The 19,340-nt window shown below is 48.3% G+C and overlaps 1 protein-coding gene across 3 annotated transcripts in view; it reads right to left on the bottom strand.

Moving 5' to 3' along the window:
- Positions 1-19,340, bottom strand: part of LOC126246314 (probable E3 ubiquitin-protein ligase HERC4) — a 248,291-nt gene that overhangs the window by 207,182 nt on the left and 21,769 nt on the right. The gene's annotated exons all lie outside the window — the stretch shown is intronic.

The following is a 19,340-nucleotide window of genomic DNA, read 5'->3' as shown; positions in this document are numbered from 1 at the left end:
AGTGAAAAATCTATCATCGGGCATTGCACAGTGAATCTGGACATTCACATGAATATCCAGATGAATATCTGGTAAGAGGTCATCTTCAACAGGTGCATTTACTATCTATTTAATTTGATCTGTCATTTGTTTCATCAACACAACTATAGTTAACTACAAAAAACATATATAAAAACCACTTCCATCCATGTAATATGTCTTTGGGTTATTGATTTTATTAATGTTTACTTAAGATGAATGAATGGGCTGAGAGGTATGGATAATGAACTTGTGTTTTAGTTATTTTGCATTGCAGTCTGTGGTAATCTGTCAGCAAAATTCAGTGAGTGAGGACTCTGATTACAATGTCACCTAATTTTAGAGATCCAACCTGTTGACACAATCAGATCATTCCCTGTTTAAAACTTTAGCACAATGAAGTCCACAGGCAGTCAAATATACAGCTTAACTATTTCAGCCTCATCAAGCAGCACCAACAACGGCGTGAAGCCACTGATCTTTGTGCTGTCAGTTAGCTCTGATGGTTCACAGCTTCGAACTGGATCTGCCAAAATGAGACGGAACAATGGGTGCCATTGCTTGACACTCCAGCCAGTCATATCATTAAAAATCTACCTCAAGCACCTCAACCACCTACATTCTGTGGTCTGCCAGTTCATAAGAAGGACACAGAAGTATCACAGACTGTTTCTCAATCACTCAGTGTACAATAAGTGTCTGCACTAGGATTGGTCATGTTAATAATACATACACAATAATTCTTTAATGACCAGATACGATTTATGCTGATCGGATTATCCAACACTAGTTGTAACCTATCAGGTCAAGTAACCTCTCATCATCATTCTGTACCAATTACATCTTTGAGTGAAAATAGTAAAACATTAACACTTGGTAGATTATTTACACTTTCTACTACTGGACACAATACCGGCCGTCTCTCCTGAGAAATTTTCTAATATTGCAGATCCTAACTTCTACAGATCAGAGGTGCTAGCTCTTCTAATATTATTAATGAGCAATCTACAAGTCAAATCCCATGAAAATACCATAATCTAGATTCAACATTTCTTCCGTTGCTATGGTTTCCACGGGTCTCTCACACTATACCAGATCAGTAAAGAGTGCAATTATCACAGCAATATGTCTAATTTTTTGTAATGTCCAATTGTTTAAACAACATACTCTCATAAGTATGGTAATATTTTAGGCTATTATGACAATCCTGAAAGACAATTCTCAGTCAAAATATTCCCATTCACAAAGATCACTCTCTGTAACATAAATTTTCAGTTTTTGTAAGTAATACTTTTCAAAGATATGACACCTTGTGGTAATTTCGTGTAGCCAGAAGATCACTCAGTCATTCAGATTAAATCATCTTGTTTAGTTGGGTAGATTAATATTTTATTGAAAGTAAATACTTTGAAAATAAAATTCACAACTTGGGTATATACATTGCCAATGACAAATCCATCTCAATGTTTTATTTCACGGGAGATGTATGCTATTACAGATGACCACTTTTATCTAACATTCAAACTGACATGCAGCATTCATGGCTGAATACTAAAAGACTTTCTTCATTTAAAAAAAAAAATTTTTCCATTTCAATAACAACGAAGTAATTTCATATTTTAATAATAGACACAGGAAATGGCCACAATGACAATGGCTTCTTCTCCTGGTGTGTGGCTATTGGTTGTGTGACAATGACGTCAGGTTTCTTAGCTTGCAGCACCCACGTAAGGAACTCTGTCACCCTTGCTTCCTTATGACCACAAAACAATCAAAACCAAACAAAACCACACAGTATTCAGTGACAGAAGGCATCTTATTCTACACATTACTAGCACTACTTAACACATATGACAGTGTGCTTGCGAGTCAGGTTGTGCTGATCATCTGCATAAAGTTACAGACTCACAGAACATTTGGTCCACTTCCTTACTTCGCACATTAGTCACTGTCTACACCATATCAAAAAATATCAAAAATGTGACTAACTTCATCGGCCACATCAAATGTCTCTGTCTTGGAAGAGGAGATATGATGACCCACTTTGACATTCCAATCAAAGACTTTATGGATTTGCTCTCTCATTTCTTTGACAATAATGTATGTCTATTTAAGCACAAAAAGGTATGTTTTGTATCAGTGGAGATTATTTGAACAAGGCAGGTGAGTTGAGATGGAAAACCCATTAGCTCCAATTACTGCCAACCTGCTTATGGAATATTCTGAGGTCATCACACTGAACATGGCTCCTGCAAAACCTTGTTGCTTCCATTGTTATGTCAATGACACATTCATTATTTGACCTCATGGACATGGAAAGCTGGAACAGTGCAAGGTCTACAACTACAACAACAACGACATTCATGACAACATTAAGTACACTATGGAGGTAGAGATGGTTGGTGCCTTGCCATTCCTTGATGTCATTATCTATCTGAAAGTAGACGAGTGTATTGGCCACCGTGTTAATTAACAAGCCACCCACGCTGATCAGTATTTGTACACTAACAGATACCACCACCCAGCACAGAAATATTCTGTTCTGAGGACCTTGGTGCATCAAGTGGAAGCTGTTTCAGACACAGAAAACCTGCCTTTGGAACTGAGCAATTTACAGAAAGTGTCCACAGAAAACACCTACAATAACCAACAAAATTCACAAGCCATTTCAGCAATAACTTGTAAAGCAGAAGACCCTGATAAGGACATGAAGAAGCCTGCTTTCTTGCGATTCTGAGGCTCGGCATCAGAAAAGATGGAAATATTGTGTAAACTATCGAACAGGTATATCCTGAGAAATCGGCAGAACATGCTCTGGAAAATGGACACCAAACTGCATTCAACAAAACACATATTATAAAGCAGACAAATGGTTTCTGGAATAGCATTATAGAAGAATGATCAAGATGAAGATTTCTGACAATACCCTCAATAAAGACAGACCACGCTATCAGGAGGTGGACATCTTGCAACCAAAAAATTTACACATAGGGCACAGGACCAGCCACAGGTGACATCAGAGGCAGAGAGCCTGCTATATATGAATGGCAACAGAAACGACACAATGGTCATCACTTGACATTCACCAAGGAGCACTCAGCCAAAAGCTCTTGGGTTTTAAGTCATTTTACATGGCTGGAAGCTCGAGGTAATTTTATCAAATGGCTTCACTGTTATGGGACCTAATTATGCAAAGGATTTTTGTTGAAAATGACAACACCCAGAATAATTGTGAAATTAATTTTTCCAAACTGAAGGGCACAATCACATTATTCCACGTATTTTAATCATGCTCTTCAGGTGTATGCCCCTCAAGTGGCCTATACATCTAAAGAGGAGTTGGTCTTTGAGGAAGAACTACAAAAGCATTTGAATGGGCACAGGATAATAGTCATGGAAGACTTTAGTGCATATGTAGCGAGTGAAAGACAAGGGAATGAAAATATACTGGGTAGCAGGATGGGGAAGTAGAAATGAAGAAGGAAAGAGATTGCTGGAATCCTGCAAGAGAAATGGTTTAGTGACACATAACCCTTGATTTTAGAGGAAAGAGTGTAACAAAGTAACATGGTACAGCAGATATCTAGTGCAGAAATCTTTTGACTGGTGATGAGCACGACAATGGAAAAAGACACAGAACCAGGAAAGAAGGATTAGAGTATGGAAACTGAAGAGAAAGAAAGTCTAGGAAGAATACCAGGAGATTATAATGGAAAGAGATACGGTGCATGGCTAGTACCAGTACACCTTTCTTGTAGTGTCATCTTTCCCATCGATATCACTATGACCAGCCACGAGTCAGTTGTTCATTGCGGGTTCGGCTATTTGAGTCTGCAGCACTGAGGCAGCAGCTCTCACTGCATGGTCTGTTGGTTGCGGTGACAACATGGTTGGGAGATTGGCCCTTACTTGGTGTGCTTGTTGTTACTGGAGTGTTGCTGCCGGAGATGGTGGAAAGGTTTTGGGTTCCGGCATGAGGCATGGTGTTTGGATTTCCTCGCCATACAGTACATGTTGAGAAGAAGAGCTTGCCAGAGCGTCGCCTAGCATTAACCGTTCAACTGGGCATATGGTGTGCATTCAATTTAAATAGGTGCAACTGTGCGCTTATATATGTTTGTTAATGGTTAGCTAATGTTGTCTTCAGTGACAAGCCTCACTTGTCAAAGATGTCACATGACAACGGGGCTTGGGGTTTCCATCTGAAGTTTCCTACCACATGATAACGGATCTGCAGCTAGACATAAGGAAATCAGTTGAGCTCCTCATTATTGAGTGATGGTATATCTAAAATTGTGGAAACCTTGGTGATTAAGTACCAAAATACCATTCCATGAAAGTGTAGTTATGGTGGGCTACTGCCCGTTTGAGGTTACACTCAGCTGTCGCTATTACATTTCAAGGAACAATCTTATTTATGCGCGCATTGCAGTGTTTAAATGAATTCTTAAGGGTTGAAAAAAGAAAAAAAATTGTCAAGCTTTCCTGTTTCAATGTTATGTTTTATTCATTTTGGTAATTTGAATGTGCAATCGTAAGTGTGCTGTTGTAGTTGATTTATGTTTCAGTTGGGCAGAGCACAGTGTATTTCCTCCTGTACGGTGGGACGTGGCACCGGGGCGTGATGACTTGGCCGTTGCCAGTGGAACTGTGTTTCATTAGACTGGGTTCCATGTTCCTAGCCTTCTGTCTTGATCTTGTTCTTAAGTTGCGTATTGCTATTCTCTTTGTTCCTGGCTCTGTCAGGTCATTAAGCTTTGTAGCTCATTCATCCGCCACCTTGGCGGATGCACCTTTCATTCGGATTATGAATTTAAACCTGTAAAACTGGGTCACTCTGTAATTAGTGCCCGATCAGATTGCTGGAGGCACCTCCTCATTAATTCTGTATTCCCTTATCAGCCATTTTTATCATATTTGTACCTTGCATGCTAATTGTGAAGATTAATTCTTATAAAAGAGAGTTTCAGGGAATGTTTAAATGCAGAGCTGCTGTTTTTTTAATTGTTTGTTATTTAATTTACACCTACCTGTACTGGCACCAACTGGATTATTCCTTAGTCATAAGTTCATGTGTCCGGGGTTTTCAAAACCGAGTGTTCAAGTTTTAGAAGTTGCCTTCTTGTTACTTGTGTGCATTACGTTACGCTTTAACATTATACATTGGTATGAATTTCTATTGCAAAAAAGAAGTCATTGTACAGGATAGACTAGTGTGTTCAGAGTTTGGCAAGTCTTGATTGTACACTCCTGGAAATGGAAAAAAGAACACATTGACACCGGTGTGTCAGACCCACCATACTTGCTCCGGACTCTGCGAGACGGCTGTACAAGCAATGATCACACGCACGGCACAGCGGACACACCAGGAACCGCGGTGTTGGCCGTCGAATGGCGCTAGCTGCGCAGCATTTGTGCACCGCCGCCGTCAGTGTCAGCCAGTTTGCCGTGGCATACGGAGCTCCATCGCAGTCTTTAACACTGGTAGCATGCCGCGACAGCGTGGACGTGAACCGTATGTGCAGTTGACGGACTTTGAGCGAGGGCGTATAGTGGGCATGCGGGAGGCCGGGTGGATGTACCACCGAATTGCTTAACACGTGGGGCGTGAGGTCTCCACAGTACATCGATGTTGTCGCCAGTGGTCGGCGGAAGGTGCACGTGCCCGTCGACCTGGGACCGGACCGCAGCGACGCACGGATGCACGCCAAGACCGTAGGATCCTACGCAGTGCCGTAGGGGACCGCACCGCCACTTCCCAGCAAATTAGGGACACTGTTGCTCCTGGGGTATCAGCGAGGACCATTCGCAACCGTCTCCATGAAGCTGGGCTACGGTCCCGCACACCGTTAGGCCGTCTTCCGCTCACGCCCCAACATCGTGCAGCCCGCCTCCAGTGGTGTCGCGACAGGCGTGAATGGAGGGACGAATGGAGACGTGTCGTCTTCAGCGATGAGAGTCGCTTCTGCCTTGGTGCCAATGATGGTCGTATGCGTGTTTGGCGCCGTGCAGGTGAGCGCCACAATCAGGACTGCATACGACCGAGGCACACAGGGCCAACACCCGGCATCATGGTGTGGGGAGCGATCTCCTACACTGGCCGTACACCACTGGTGATCGTCGAGGGGACACTGAATAGTGCACGGTACATCCAAACCGTCATCGAACCCATCGTTCTACCATTCCTAGACCGGCAAGGGAACTTGCTGTTCCAACAGGACAATGCACGTCTGCATGTATCCCGTGCCACCCAACGTGCTCTAGAAGGTGTAAGTCAACTACCCTGGCCAGCAAGATCTCCGGATCTGTCCCCCATTGAGCATGTTTGGGACTGGATGAAGCGTCGTCTCACGCGGTCTGCACGTCCAGCACGAACGCTGGTCCAACTGAGGCGCCATGTGGAAATGGCATGGCAAGCTGTTCCACAGGACTACATCCAGCATCTCTACAATCGTCTCCATGGGAGAATAGCAGCCTGCATTGCTGCGAAAGGTGGATATACACTGTACTAGTGCCGACATTGTGCATGCTCTGTTGCCTGTGTGTATGTGCCTGTGGTTCTGTCAGTGTGGTCATGTGATGTATCTGACCCCAGGAATGTGTCAATAAAGTTTCCCCTTCCTGGGACAATGAATTCACGGTGATCTTATTTCAATTTCCAGGAGTGTATTTAGTATTTAAATCAACAGAAATTTTCTTAATGTTTTATGCATTTGTTATGCCGATTTCAAGAGGGATTTAAGAAAAATTGTTATTGTGCTTGTTAAATTGATTGATTTTCCTGTATTTAAATTGTGCAAGCTAGTAAATTACGTTTAACACAAGCTGTGCATGTTTGGTAATTATGGCCTGCTGCTTCCTATCTTCTTACTGGATGCAAATACCGTCTTGGAAAGATCACCAAAGGATGAACCAAAAACAGGAGAAGAGGACTGTGGACAGTTTAAAAGTGCTATGGTAGAAGCTGTAGTAGCTGTGTGCATGACAAGTGGTACAAATTGGTGGAAAGAGCCATCACAGTGGAGTGACAGAGTCAAGGAGGTAGGGGGAAGGAAGAACAAGGTCTTCCGAGTGTGATTCAACGAATGCTCGAACTTAGCAAGAGAAGAATGTAAGGAAAAGAAGAAACAGAGAAATAAGACATAGCTGAGAAGAGAAGAAAGTAGATAGAAGAGTGGATAAGGATGATGGAACAAGACAGTGGAGGAAGTAAGAAAGTACATTATGGAATGGTCAAAAGCAAGATGAGAGGTCTGGAAGAGAATTCAACAATGATGGCTAGAAATGGTAAAGACGTTAATAACAAAGAGACACTGAAGATAGTGTAGAAGGAGTACTTTGAGCATGGCTATATCTGAATGGACTTCAAGACGAGCATAATTGATTAAAGAAGGTAGGAGTGACCTCAGCATCGGAGAAGGGGAGCCAGGGAGAGAGTGGGGCACAATGAGGGAGGATTTGCCGTGAGAAGGGGCTGAGCAGGGCTTAGAGGAGGCGGGGAGGGGAGTGTGCGGGTGGGTGGGGACAGGACAGAGAGCGGACGGAAAGGTGGGCGGGGCGAGGAGGGAGAGCGGACGGCCGGGGGCGGGGCAGAGCAGGTAGGCAGGGGGCGGGGCAGAGCAGTGGGGTTGGGGGGGAGAGAGCAGTGGGGTCGGGGGGGGAGAGCAGTGGGGTCGGGGGGGGAGAGCAGTGGGGTCGGGGGGGGAGAGCAGTGGGGTCGGGGGGGGGGGAGAGCAGTGGGGTCGGGGGGGAGAGAGCAGTGGGGTCGGGGGGGAGAGCAGTGGGGTCGGGGGGGAGAGAGCAGTGGGGTCGGGGGGGAGAGAGCAGTGGGGTCGGGGGGGAGAGAGCAGTGGGGTCGGGGGGGAGAGAGCAGTGGGGTCGGGGGGGAGGGAGCAGTGGGGTCGGGGGGGAGGGAGCAGTGGGGTCGGGGGGGAGGGAGCAGTGGGGACGGGGGGGAGGGAGCAGTGGGGACGGGGGGGAGGGAGCAGTGGGGACGGGGGGGAGGGAGCAGTGGGGACGGGGGGGGGGGGGGGGGGAGAGCAGTGGGGACGGCGGGGGGGAGAGCAGTGGGGACGGCGGGGGGGGAGAGCAGTGGGGACGGCGGGGGGGGAGAGCAGTGGGGACGGCGGGGGGGGAGAGCAGTGGGGACGGGGGGGAGAGCAGTGGGGACGGGGGGGGAGAGCAGTGGGGACGGGGGGGGAGAGCAGTGGGGACGGGGGGGGAGAGCAGTGGGGACGGGGGGGGAGAGCAGTGGGGACGGGGGGGGAGAGCAGTGGGGACGGGGGGGAGAGCAGTGGGGACGGGGGGGAGAGCAGTGGGGACGGGGGGGAGAGCAGTGGGGACGGGGGGGAGAGCAGTGGGGACGGGGGGGAGAGCAGTGGGGACGGGGGAGAGAGCAGTGGGGACGGGGGGAGAGCAGTGGGGACGGGGGGAGAGCAGTGGGGACGGGGGGGGGGGGAGAGCAGTGGGGACGGGGGGGGGGGGGGGGAGAGCAGTGGGGACGGGGGGGAGAGCAGTGGGGACGGGGGGGAGAGCAGTGGGGACGGGGGGGAGAGCAGTGGGGACGGGGGGGAGAGCAGTGGGGACGGGGGGAGAGCACGTCGGAGGGGGGGAGGGTGGTAGAGGAGGTCGGGGGCGGGGAGAGGAGAGGAGGTCGGGGGCGGGGAGAGGAGAGGAGGTCGGGGGCGGGGAGAGGAGAGGAGGTCGGGGGCGGGGAGAGGAGAGGAGGTCGGGGGCGGGGAGAGGAGAGGAGGTCGGGGGCGGGGAGAGGAGAGGAGGTCGGGGGCGGGGAGAGGAGAGGAGGTCGGGGGCGGGGAGAGGAGAGGAGGTCGGGGGCGGGGAGAGGAGAGGAGGTCGGGGGCGGGGAGAGGAGAGGAGGTCGGGGGCGGGGAGAGGAGAGGAGGTCGGGGGCGGGGAGAGGAGGTCGGGGGCGGGGAGAGGAGAGGAGGACGGGGGCGGGGAGAGAAGAGGAGGACGGGGGCGGGGAGAGGAGGTCGGGGGCGGGGAGAGGAGGTCGGGGGCGGGGAGAGGAGGTCGGGTTGGTTGGTTTGGGGAATTAAAGGGACCAGACTGCTACGGTCATCGGTCCCTTTTTCCAAATACAAAGAACACCCACAGAGAATAATAACAAGGAACAGAACAGATCACAGACGACACAGAACAAGAGAAACTTAGACAAAGACAAGATAAAACGAACTAAAATCACACAGAGTGTGACGGTGGTTGGCCGACCATAGAAATAAAAAAGGAAAAGCCAACCACTTAGAACACATTAAAAAATCAGTTTAAAATCATAGGCCAAAGGCCAGAATCAACACAAAACAATAAAATAAAACAGAAACAGATTAAATGATAAAATCCCCCTGCCCGAATAAAACGTAAAACTTAGTCAGCCATAGCGAAGTCGTCTGTTAAAAGGGCAGAGAGCGTATCAGGCAGCGCAAATGTCTGCCTGACCACAGCTAAAAGGAGGCAGGCCATCAAAATGTGGGCCACTGTCAAAGCCGCCCCACAGCGACATAGAGGAGGGTCCTCCCGGCACAGTAAATAACTGTGTGTCAGCCGGGAGTGGCCAATGCGGAGCCGGCAAAGAACTACTGAGCCCCTGCGAGTGGCTCGCAGGGATGACCGCCACACAATCGTCGTCTCCTTGACAGCACGGAGTTTATTGCGCGTTGTCAGTGCGCGCCATTCATCGTCCCATAGCGCCAAAATTTAGCGGCGGAAGACTGCCCGCAAATCATTCTCTGGGAGGCCAACGTCCAGAGATGGCTTACTGGTGGCCTCTTTCGCCAGGCGGTCAACATGTTCATTACCCGGGATACCGACAGAACCGGGGGTCCACACAAAGACCACAGAGCGGCCGCAACGGGCAAGAGTGTGCAGAGACTCTTGGATAGCCATCACCAGACGAGAAAGAGGGAAACACTGGTCGAGAGCTCGTAAACTGCTCAGGGAATCGCTACAGATAACGAAGGACTCACCTGAGCAGGAGCGGATATACTCTAGGGCACGAAAGATGGCAACCAGCTCAGCAGTGTAAACGCTGCAGCCATCCTGCAAGGAATGTTGTTCGGAATGGTCCCCTAGAGTTAGCGCATACCCGACACGACCAGCAACCATCGAACCGTCAGTGTAAACAATTCCAGAGCCCTGATACGTGGCCAGGATGGAATAAAAGCGGCGGCGGAAGGCCTCTGGAGGGACTGAGTCCTTTGGGCCCTGTGCCGAGTCGAGCCGAAGGCAAGGGCGACGAACACACCATGGGGGTGTATGCAAAGTAGCCCGGAAAGGAGGTGGAACAGTGAAAACCTGAAGCCCAGAGAGAAGATCTTTGACGCGGACCGCTATTGTACAACCAGACCGGGGCCGACGGTCTGGCAGACGGACGACCGATCGCGGGAACAGGAGACAATAGTTTGGATGCCCGGGCAAGCTTAGAACATGGGCAGCATAAGCGGCCAGCAAACGTTGGCGCCGTAACCGCAGTGGAGGGACACCTGCCTCCACTAGTACGCTGTCCACAGGGCTGGTGCGGAAAGCACCAGTGGCAAGGCGTATCCCGCTGTGGAGAATTGGGTCCAGCACCCGTAACGCAGATGGGGATGCTGAGCCATAAGCCAGGCTCCCATAATCCAGACGGGACTGGATTAACGCCTGGTAGAGCCGCAACAGGGTAGATCGGTCGGCGCCCCAGCGGGTGTGGCTCAAGCATCTCAGAGCGTTTAGTTGCCGCCAACACGTCTGTTTAAGCTGCCGGATATGAGGCAGCCAAGTCAACCGGGCATCGAAAACCACCCCCCAAAAACCTGTGGGTCTCTACCACAGCAAGAAGTTCATTGTTAAGAGAAAGCCGCGGCTCAGGATGGACCGTTCGGCGCCGGCAGAAATGCATAACGCGGGTCTTGGCAGCCGAAAACTGAAAACCATGCGCTACAGCCCAAGACTGCGCCTTGCGGATAGCGCCCTGTAGCTGACGTTCAACAGCTGCGATGCCAGTAGAGCTGTAGTAAAGGCAGAAGTCATCAGCATACAGGGAAGCGGAGACAGAATTCCCCACGGCCGCAGCGAGCCCGTTAATAGCTATTAAAAACAGGCACACACTTAAGACAGAACCCTGCGGCACGCCATTCTCCTGGACGTGGGAGGAACTATAGGAGGCTGCGACTTGCACACGGAAGGTACGATACGACAGGAAATTGCGGATAAAAATCGGCAGAGGGTCCCGAAGACCCCATCCATGAAGCGTAGAAAGGATGTGATGACGCCATGTCGTATCATACGCCTTCCGCATGTCGAAAAAGACAGCGACCAGGTGTTGACGGAGGGCAAAAGCAGTACGGATGGCCGACTCTAGGCTCACCAGATTGTCGGCGGCAGAGCGGCCTTTACGGAACCCACCCTGAGACGGAGCCAGAAGGCCCCGAGACTCCAGTACCCAATTCAAGCGCCGGCTCACCATCCGTTCGAGAAGCTTGCAAAGAACGTTGGTGAGGCTAATGGGGCGGTAGCTGTCCACCTCCAAAGGGCTCTTGCCCAGTTTCAAAACGGGGATGACAATGCTCTCCCGCCATTGCGACGGAAACTCACCCTCGACCCAGAGACGGTTGTAAAGGTCGAGGAGGCGTCGCTTGCTGTCCACTGAAAGGTGTTTCAGCATCTGACAGTGGATGCGATCGGGCCCGGGTGCGGTATCAGGGCAAGCAGCAAGGGCACTGTGAAATTCCCACTCACTGAATGGAGCATTGTAGGATTCAGAAGTGTTTGTGCGAAAAGAAAGGCTCCGACGTTCCATCCGCTCTTTAATGGAGCGGAAGGCCTGGGGGTAAGTCGCAGAAGCGGAACTCATAGCAAAATGCTCTGCCAAGCGGTTTGCAATGACGTCGGAGTCAGTACAAACTGCGCCATTCAGTGAGAGCGCAGGGACGCTGGCAGGGGTCCGATAGCCGTAGACGCGTCGAATCTTGGCCCAGACCTGCGATGGAGTGACATGGAGGCCAATGGTGGACACATACCGCTCCCAGCACTCCTTCTTGCCTTGGCGGATAAGGAGGCGGGCCCGCGCACGCAACCGCTTGAAGGCGATAAGGTGGTCTATGGAGGGATGTCGCTTGTGACGTTGGAGCGCCCGCCGGCGATCTTTAATCGCTTCAGCGATCTCAGGCGACCACCAAGGCACAGCCTTCCGCCGAGGGGACCCAGAAGAACGGGGAATGGCAGATTCAGCGGCAGTAACGATGCCGGTGGTGACCGATTGAACCACCGCATCAATGTCATCAGTAGAGAGAGTCTCAAAAGCGGCAGTGGAGGAGAACAAGTCCCAGTCAGCCTTATTCATAGCCCATCTGCTAGGGCGCCCAGAAGAGTGACCCTGTGGTAGTGACAAAAAGAGCGGAAAGTGGTCACTACCACACAGGTCGTCATGCACACTCCATTGGACAGACGGTAAGAGGCTATGGCTACAGATTGAAAGGTCAATGGCGGAGTATGTGCCATGCGCCACACTGAAGTGTGTGAAGGCACCATCATTTAACAGTGAGAGATCGAGCTGCGACAATAAATGCTCAACGATGGCGCCTCGACCTGTTACCACTGACCCACCCCACAGAGGGTTATGGGCGTTGAAGTCGCCCAATAGCAAGAAAGGTGGCGGCAATTGGGCGACCAGTGCAGCCAGGACATGCTGCGAGACATCACCATCCGGTGGAATGTAAAGACTGCAGACGGTAACAGCCTGTGGCGTCCACACGCGTACAGCGACAGCCTCTAAAGGCGTATGGAGAGGGACAGACTCGCTGTGCAGAGTGTGAAGGACATATATGCAGACGCCACCAGACACCCTTTCATAAGCTGCTCGGTTCTTATAATAACCCCGATAGCCACGGAGGGCGGGGGTTCGCATTGCTGGAAACCAAGTTTCCTGGAGAGCAATGCAGAAGAAAGGGTGAAGGCTGATAAGTTGGCGGAGTTCAGCTAGATGGTGGAAGAAACCGCTGCAGTTCCACTGGAGGATGGTATTGGCCATGGCTGGGAAAGGCGTGACGGGACGGGGAAGGCAGATTACGCCGCTGGGTCACCTGCTGCCTCCAAGTGAGCACCTGTGCCAGTGCTTTCCATGGCGTCGGAGGGACTGGCGAGATCGAGGTCCTCAGCGGACGCCAGGATCTCCACCTCGTCCTCAGACGCAGAGTTTGAAGGTTGCGATGGGACAGGTGCCACCGCAATGTCAGGATGCTTGGGAGCCTTTTTCTTCAAGTGCTTCGCACGCTGTGCCTTTGGAGGGTCTGGCTGGGAGGGCCCCACTGGGTCAGTCTCAGGGACGGACGACGACCGTGAAGCCCTATGACCAGCGACCGGTTGTTGTTTCAAAACTTTGCGGGTGTCCACTTTGACACTGGGCAAAGCCTGGGAAGGGAGGGCCACAAGGGACCCCTTCCTGGCTAGAGTAGCTGAAGAAGCCCCACGCTTCTCCGGCTGGGAAGGGGGGACGAATGTCCCCGATGGTTGGGGTGGTGTTGCTCCTGGAGTAGATGGAGCAACAGAGGGGGAAGTGCCCCCCACAACCAAGGGGGCCGGTTCATTGTGACATAGCTGAGAGGCAACAGTACGTGACGACACGGGAGAGGATCGGACCGCTGTTGCAGCAGCGGCATAGGTGGATGTCATGGGCACGGGATGTAGCCGCTCATATTTCCGCCTTGCCTCGGTGTAGGTCAGGCGGTCCAGAGTCTTATATTCCATTATCTTCCTTTCTTTCTGGAAGATCCAACAGTCCGGCGAGCAGGGGGAATGGTGTTCTCTGCAGCTAACACAGATAGGAGGCGGGGCACATGGAGTATCAGGATGCGAAGGATGTCCACAATCCCGACACGTGATGCTGGAAGTACAGCAAGATGACATGTGCCCGAACTTCCAGCATTTAAAACACCGCATCGGAGGAGGGATATATGGCTTCACATCACAACGGTAAACCATCACCTTAACCTTTTCGGGTAATACATCACCCTCAAATGCCAAGATGAAGGCACCGGTGGCTACCTGATTATCCCTCGGACCCCGATGGACGCGCCGGACGAAGTGAACACCTCGTCGTTCGAGGTTGGCGCGTAATTCATCGTCGGACTGCAGAAGAAGATCCCTGTAGAATATAATACCCTGGACTATGTTGAGACTCTTATGCGGCGTGATGCTAACTGAAATATCCCCCAACTTGTCACAATTGAGCAACCTCCGTGACTGGGCAGAGGATGCCGTTTGGATGAGCACAGAACCAGAGCGCATCTTGGACAAGCCCTCCACCTCCCCGAACTTGTCCTCTGAATGCTCCACAAAAAACTGGGGCTTGGTTGACATAAACGATTCCCCATCAACTCGCGTACACACAAGGAACCGGGGTGAATAGTCTCCACTGCCTTCTTTTGCCATACGTTCCTCCCATGGAGTGGCCAGGGAGGGAAATGATCGTGGTTCGTATTTCCTGCCGTTGAGGTTAGACCTCGATCGCTTAGAGACTGCTGGTGGAAGCCCACCAGCGAGAGATGATGTACCACGCTTCATTGCGGGTCATCCGCCCTGATGCCACCTACTCCGACCAAGGGCCCTCCCCACGGGCGCCACCCAGCCGCAGCAATAGCCACCTGGCAGGACGGCCATTGCCGGGAGTCCTGATGCCCCAAGGAGATGGGCATCTACTCCTTGGCATACGTGGGGAGTTAACGGCGCAGGCATCAGTAGAGCGATCCCTGTGTTGTCAGGGGGCTACAACCAAGAGGGTACATGGCGGCCCCACCACAACGGGCTGGCTACCGTGCTGGATCTTAGGTGCAAAACTGTCCAAGGTCGTCGTCGCAGTTAAAAGAAACACTGCGTATTGCAGCGTGGGAATCGCACCCAGGGACGTATCCTCGCCCAAGAGATGGAAAACGAGCGGGACACCAGTGCAACGACGAAAAAGCCGGCTAAAGGTCTCAACGCACGATGGATACAGTGCACCATGTAAGGCGCCCTTCCCCAATTGGCTCGCTCTTCGGAATAATTTAGAAAGATGGAGGTCAAACCCGAGAGGGGACCATCACATAAGGCCGAAACATTTGAGACTCCTTTTAGTCGCCTCTTACGACAGGCAGGAATACCGCGGGCCTATTCTTACCCCCGAACCCGCTGGGGGGGAGGAGGTCGGGGGCGGGGAGAGGAGGTCGGGGGCGGGGAGAGGAGGTCGGGGTGCGGGGAGAGTGATAGTACCAACTTCACTGTATGATGGTTAAAATGGGGGCTGCTTTCATTACATAATCTACTAGGATGTAAGGTAAATGACTTGGTGATGAGCTTGTAAGAATTGTGGCACAGTAGGCAAATGGTCTACTTTTATTTATGGGAGTAGTTTAGGAAAGAGTGGTTCACCTGTAAAGGAGACTGCATATAGGACATTGGTGTGACTTATTCTTCAATATATCTAAAGTGTTTGGGATCCGTACCAGGTCAGATTGAAGGAAGACATCGGAGCAATTCAGAGTCGGGCTGCTTGATTTGTTATCAGTAGGTACAAACAATATGCAAGTGTCAGAGAGGTGCTTTGGGAACTCTAATGGGAATCTCTGGAGGAAAGGTGACATTCCTTTCCAGAAATACTATTGAGAAAATTTAAGGAATGATTCAACTGCCACCAATATACACTATTCGAAGAACCATGAAGTAAGGTTCGAGAAAATAGAGCTGATGTGGAGGCTTATAGACAGTTAGACAGTCGCTTTTCCTTACTCTGTTTGTGAGTGGAGCAGGAAATGAAATGACTAGCATATGGTGGCTTGCAGAGTATCTATGTAGATGTAGATGTAGATCTAATTAACACCATACATCAAGCGATTCTGGATATGCCTCAAATATGTGGCACACTGTCAGACTTGCTTCACAGATGAACTGAGGATGATTCTCTTTCTGCAGCACACAGATCTGTGCAAGACAGGATTATACTCTATAGAAGAAAATTAATGTAAGACCTCATTTTCAAGAAGGGCGAAGTGAAGTTACCCACTTCTTGGTGGAAGCTTTATCATTTGACGTTTTTTGAGCTTTATGTTGGATACCCATTATTCTTCACACTTATGCAGGGTGATTCACAAAGATATGCAAATATTTTAATATTTCATTCTACAAGTAAAACTTAAGAAAAAAAGTTCATATGAACATAGGTCTGCAGATGTTTGCTTAGGGAGTTATGGCTAATAAAAGATTTTGCCCAAAATTTTCCAACTTTGCTAATATGAAGCCATCACAAAACTGTATGAGATTAAAGTAAAGCATGATTTACAGTTATTCTGTTGTTATTGATCTGGTGAATCTAATGAAACATGTCCCAGATGTGTATCTGCAGTCGTTTTCCAGAACATTCAGAGAAGCAAAGATGTAATTTTGTAAAATTTTTAATTTATTAACTATTTGGCCCAATATGGTTTTTAAATTCCAGACAATTGTATGAAGTTTTCAACAGAAGTTGTAGAGAATTTAATTTTGGAAAAATGATGGTAATAACGTTAACTTAAATTGTATGAATGTATCAGATAATCTGTTTTTATTAATATCATACCACATGATTTCATTTTAAACCGGAAAAACCAAAGCTCAGTGTTAAGGAAGTTGTACAGTGTGCATACAATTTCACAATACATTCACTATAAATGTTTAAAAATGTCTGAAACAACTCACTAACGGTTGGCAACAATTGCAATCATTTCTACATTCATAATGGAAGGTAAACAAATTTACTTGTATAATAATCTTAGCTTTTCTGGATGTTCTACAGAACTACTGCAGATACACGTCTGGGACATGTTTTATTAGATTCACCAGACCAATAACAACAAAATAAATGGAAATCTTGCTTTACTTTAGCCTCGTACAGTTTTGTGATGGTTCCATATTAGCAAAGTTGCTAAATTTCAGGCAAAATCTTTTATTAGCCGTAACTCCTTATCTAAACAGTTCCAGACCCATGATAATATGAACTTCTTTCTTTAGTTTTCCTTGTAGAATAACACATTAATATAATTGCATATCTCCACGATTCACCCGGTGTAAGATAAGGTGTCTAAGACGTACCCATTAAGTCAGCTTAGGGTCCATTGTGGAGGCTTCCTTAGCTAACGTATCAGTAAGATCACTGTGTGGGATGCCTAGAGGGCTCTGTCTTCAGAAGACTTCCATGGACATTCCTGTAGTATAGAAATTTGTTCATGCCAGACACAAATGGACGAGTTGGGAGTAGTTTTCGATCACTTTTTTTACCCACTGAGGGAGTCACTGCACAGGAGAATTTTGCTGGCAGTATGAGGTTTCACACATGAGAACATCATGTACTGGTAATTAATCCACTGTCTGGATACTGCATATATTGGGAAGGTGTGTTCATAAAAATTAGGGCCTCCTTCTGGGCGAAAGTTTACATGTTTAGTAGTCTTTTTGTTGTGCCTGTCTACAAATCAACTTCTCCACTATATGGTGAGTAGCATCTATCTATCTATCTCATAACATTGTCATTATTCTATCCTGGATTTTCCATTGCTTAAAGTTGGTAAATGCACAGTCAATTGTCTCGTTGCCCTTGGAGCTATCAGCACGCATAAAAGCAAAGGTTGCATATACATGGAAGCCAAATAGAACCTATGCAAATGAATATTAGAGTTTCTGATCCTTGATGCCACACAAAACATCCATACATACAACTCGTTGCAGTACGGAAAAAGAGCTGCTATCCACAACCTCCAGCCTAAATACAGCTGTTCTACCCATTTTAAAATGATTCGTAAGGAGACTGATACTGAGGTTTTTGACGCAAATGATTATCTGGTCGACAAATTTTATTTAATTTTTTCATTGCATCTGATCTGATTAGTGCCGTCAGGCCCTCTCTTACATCAGACCAGGGTTTCAGTCTCCGCTACATCACAGTTACCGAAGAAATTGCAGTTTTAATATGAAAACTACTATTAAAATGATTTCACTGTCAGAAGTGGCATGGTGTGAATTACACTGACTACTATCTAATAAAGTTAAAACTGTCAGTACTTGTACTACTGCAGTTGCTGCCACTGATTGTGATAATATTAATGATGATGATGATGATGATGATGATGATGATGATGATGATGACAGTGCTATATAATAAGAATTTATAGGGGGTACAAAATAGATTTTTCTGATATAACATAGGAAAAGATAGACTGCTACTTACCATAGCGATGACATGTTGAGTTGCAGACAGAAACAATTAAAAGGCACTTACACACAAGCTTTTTGCCACACCCTTCATCAGAAAAAGAAAGAGAAACACACACTTCATTCACACAAGCAAACACCCTCTTGCACACATGACTGGAAACTCCAGCAGCTTGGGCCAGAATGCTTGTGTAAGGCAGGATTATAACTACTGAAGCAACTTAATATACCACCTTCTCTCCAAGAGACACAAAATTATGTTTTCCACTTCTTCGTGCAGGCTTTTATCATTTGGAGTTTTTTGATTTTGAGTTGGATATCCACTCCTCTTCACACTTATGTAAGATAAGGAATTCTGGTGTGAGCTGCCTGATTTGGCGGTCGTGTGTGCAAGGTGTGTGGATGAATGATGTGTTATTCTGTCTTTTTCTGGTGAAAGCTGTGGCTGAAAGCTTATGTGTAAATGTATTTTAACTGTGCCTGTCTGAAACTTAAAGTGCAATCTTTATAGTATGGAGCAGTGTATCTTTACCTTTTTTGCCCTCTACAGCTCCCCCTAGTACCATGGAAGTTATTCCCTGATGTCTTAATAGATGTCCTAACCTGTTGCCTCTTCTCCTTGTCTGTGTTTGCCACATATTCTTTCCCTCTCCGATTCTACGCAGAATCTCCTCATTCTTCGCCTTATCAGTCCATCTAATTTTCAACATTCATCAGTAGCACCACATCTCAAATGCTTTGATTCTCTTCTGTTCCAGTTTTCCCACAGTCCATGTTTCTCTACCATAAAGTGCTGTGCTCCAAATGTACATTCGCAGAAATTTCTTCCTCAAATTAAAGCCTATGTTTGATACTAGTACACTTCTCTCAGCCAAGAAATCCCTTTTTGCCAGTGCTAGTCTGCTCTTTGTGTCCTCCTTGCTCTGTCGGTCACTGGTTATTTTTCTGCCTAGGTAGCAGAATTCCTTAACTTCGTGACCATCAATCCTGGTGTTAAGTTTCCCACTGTTCTCATTACTTTCATCTTCCTTCAATTTGCTTTCAGTCCATATTCTATATTCATTAGACTGTTCACTCCATTCAGCAGATCATGCAATTCTTCTTCGCTTTCA

The sequence above is a fragment of the Schistocerca nitens genome, chromosome 1 (assembly GCF_023898315.1).
Source record: "Schistocerca nitens isolate TAMUIC-IGC-003100 chromosome 1, iqSchNite1.1, whole genome shotgun sequence".
Taxonomy (NCBI): domain Eukaryota; kingdom Metazoa; phylum Arthropoda; class Insecta; order Orthoptera; family Acrididae; genus Schistocerca; species Schistocerca nitens.
This window is presented reverse-complemented; position numbering and strand designations above follow the sequence as displayed.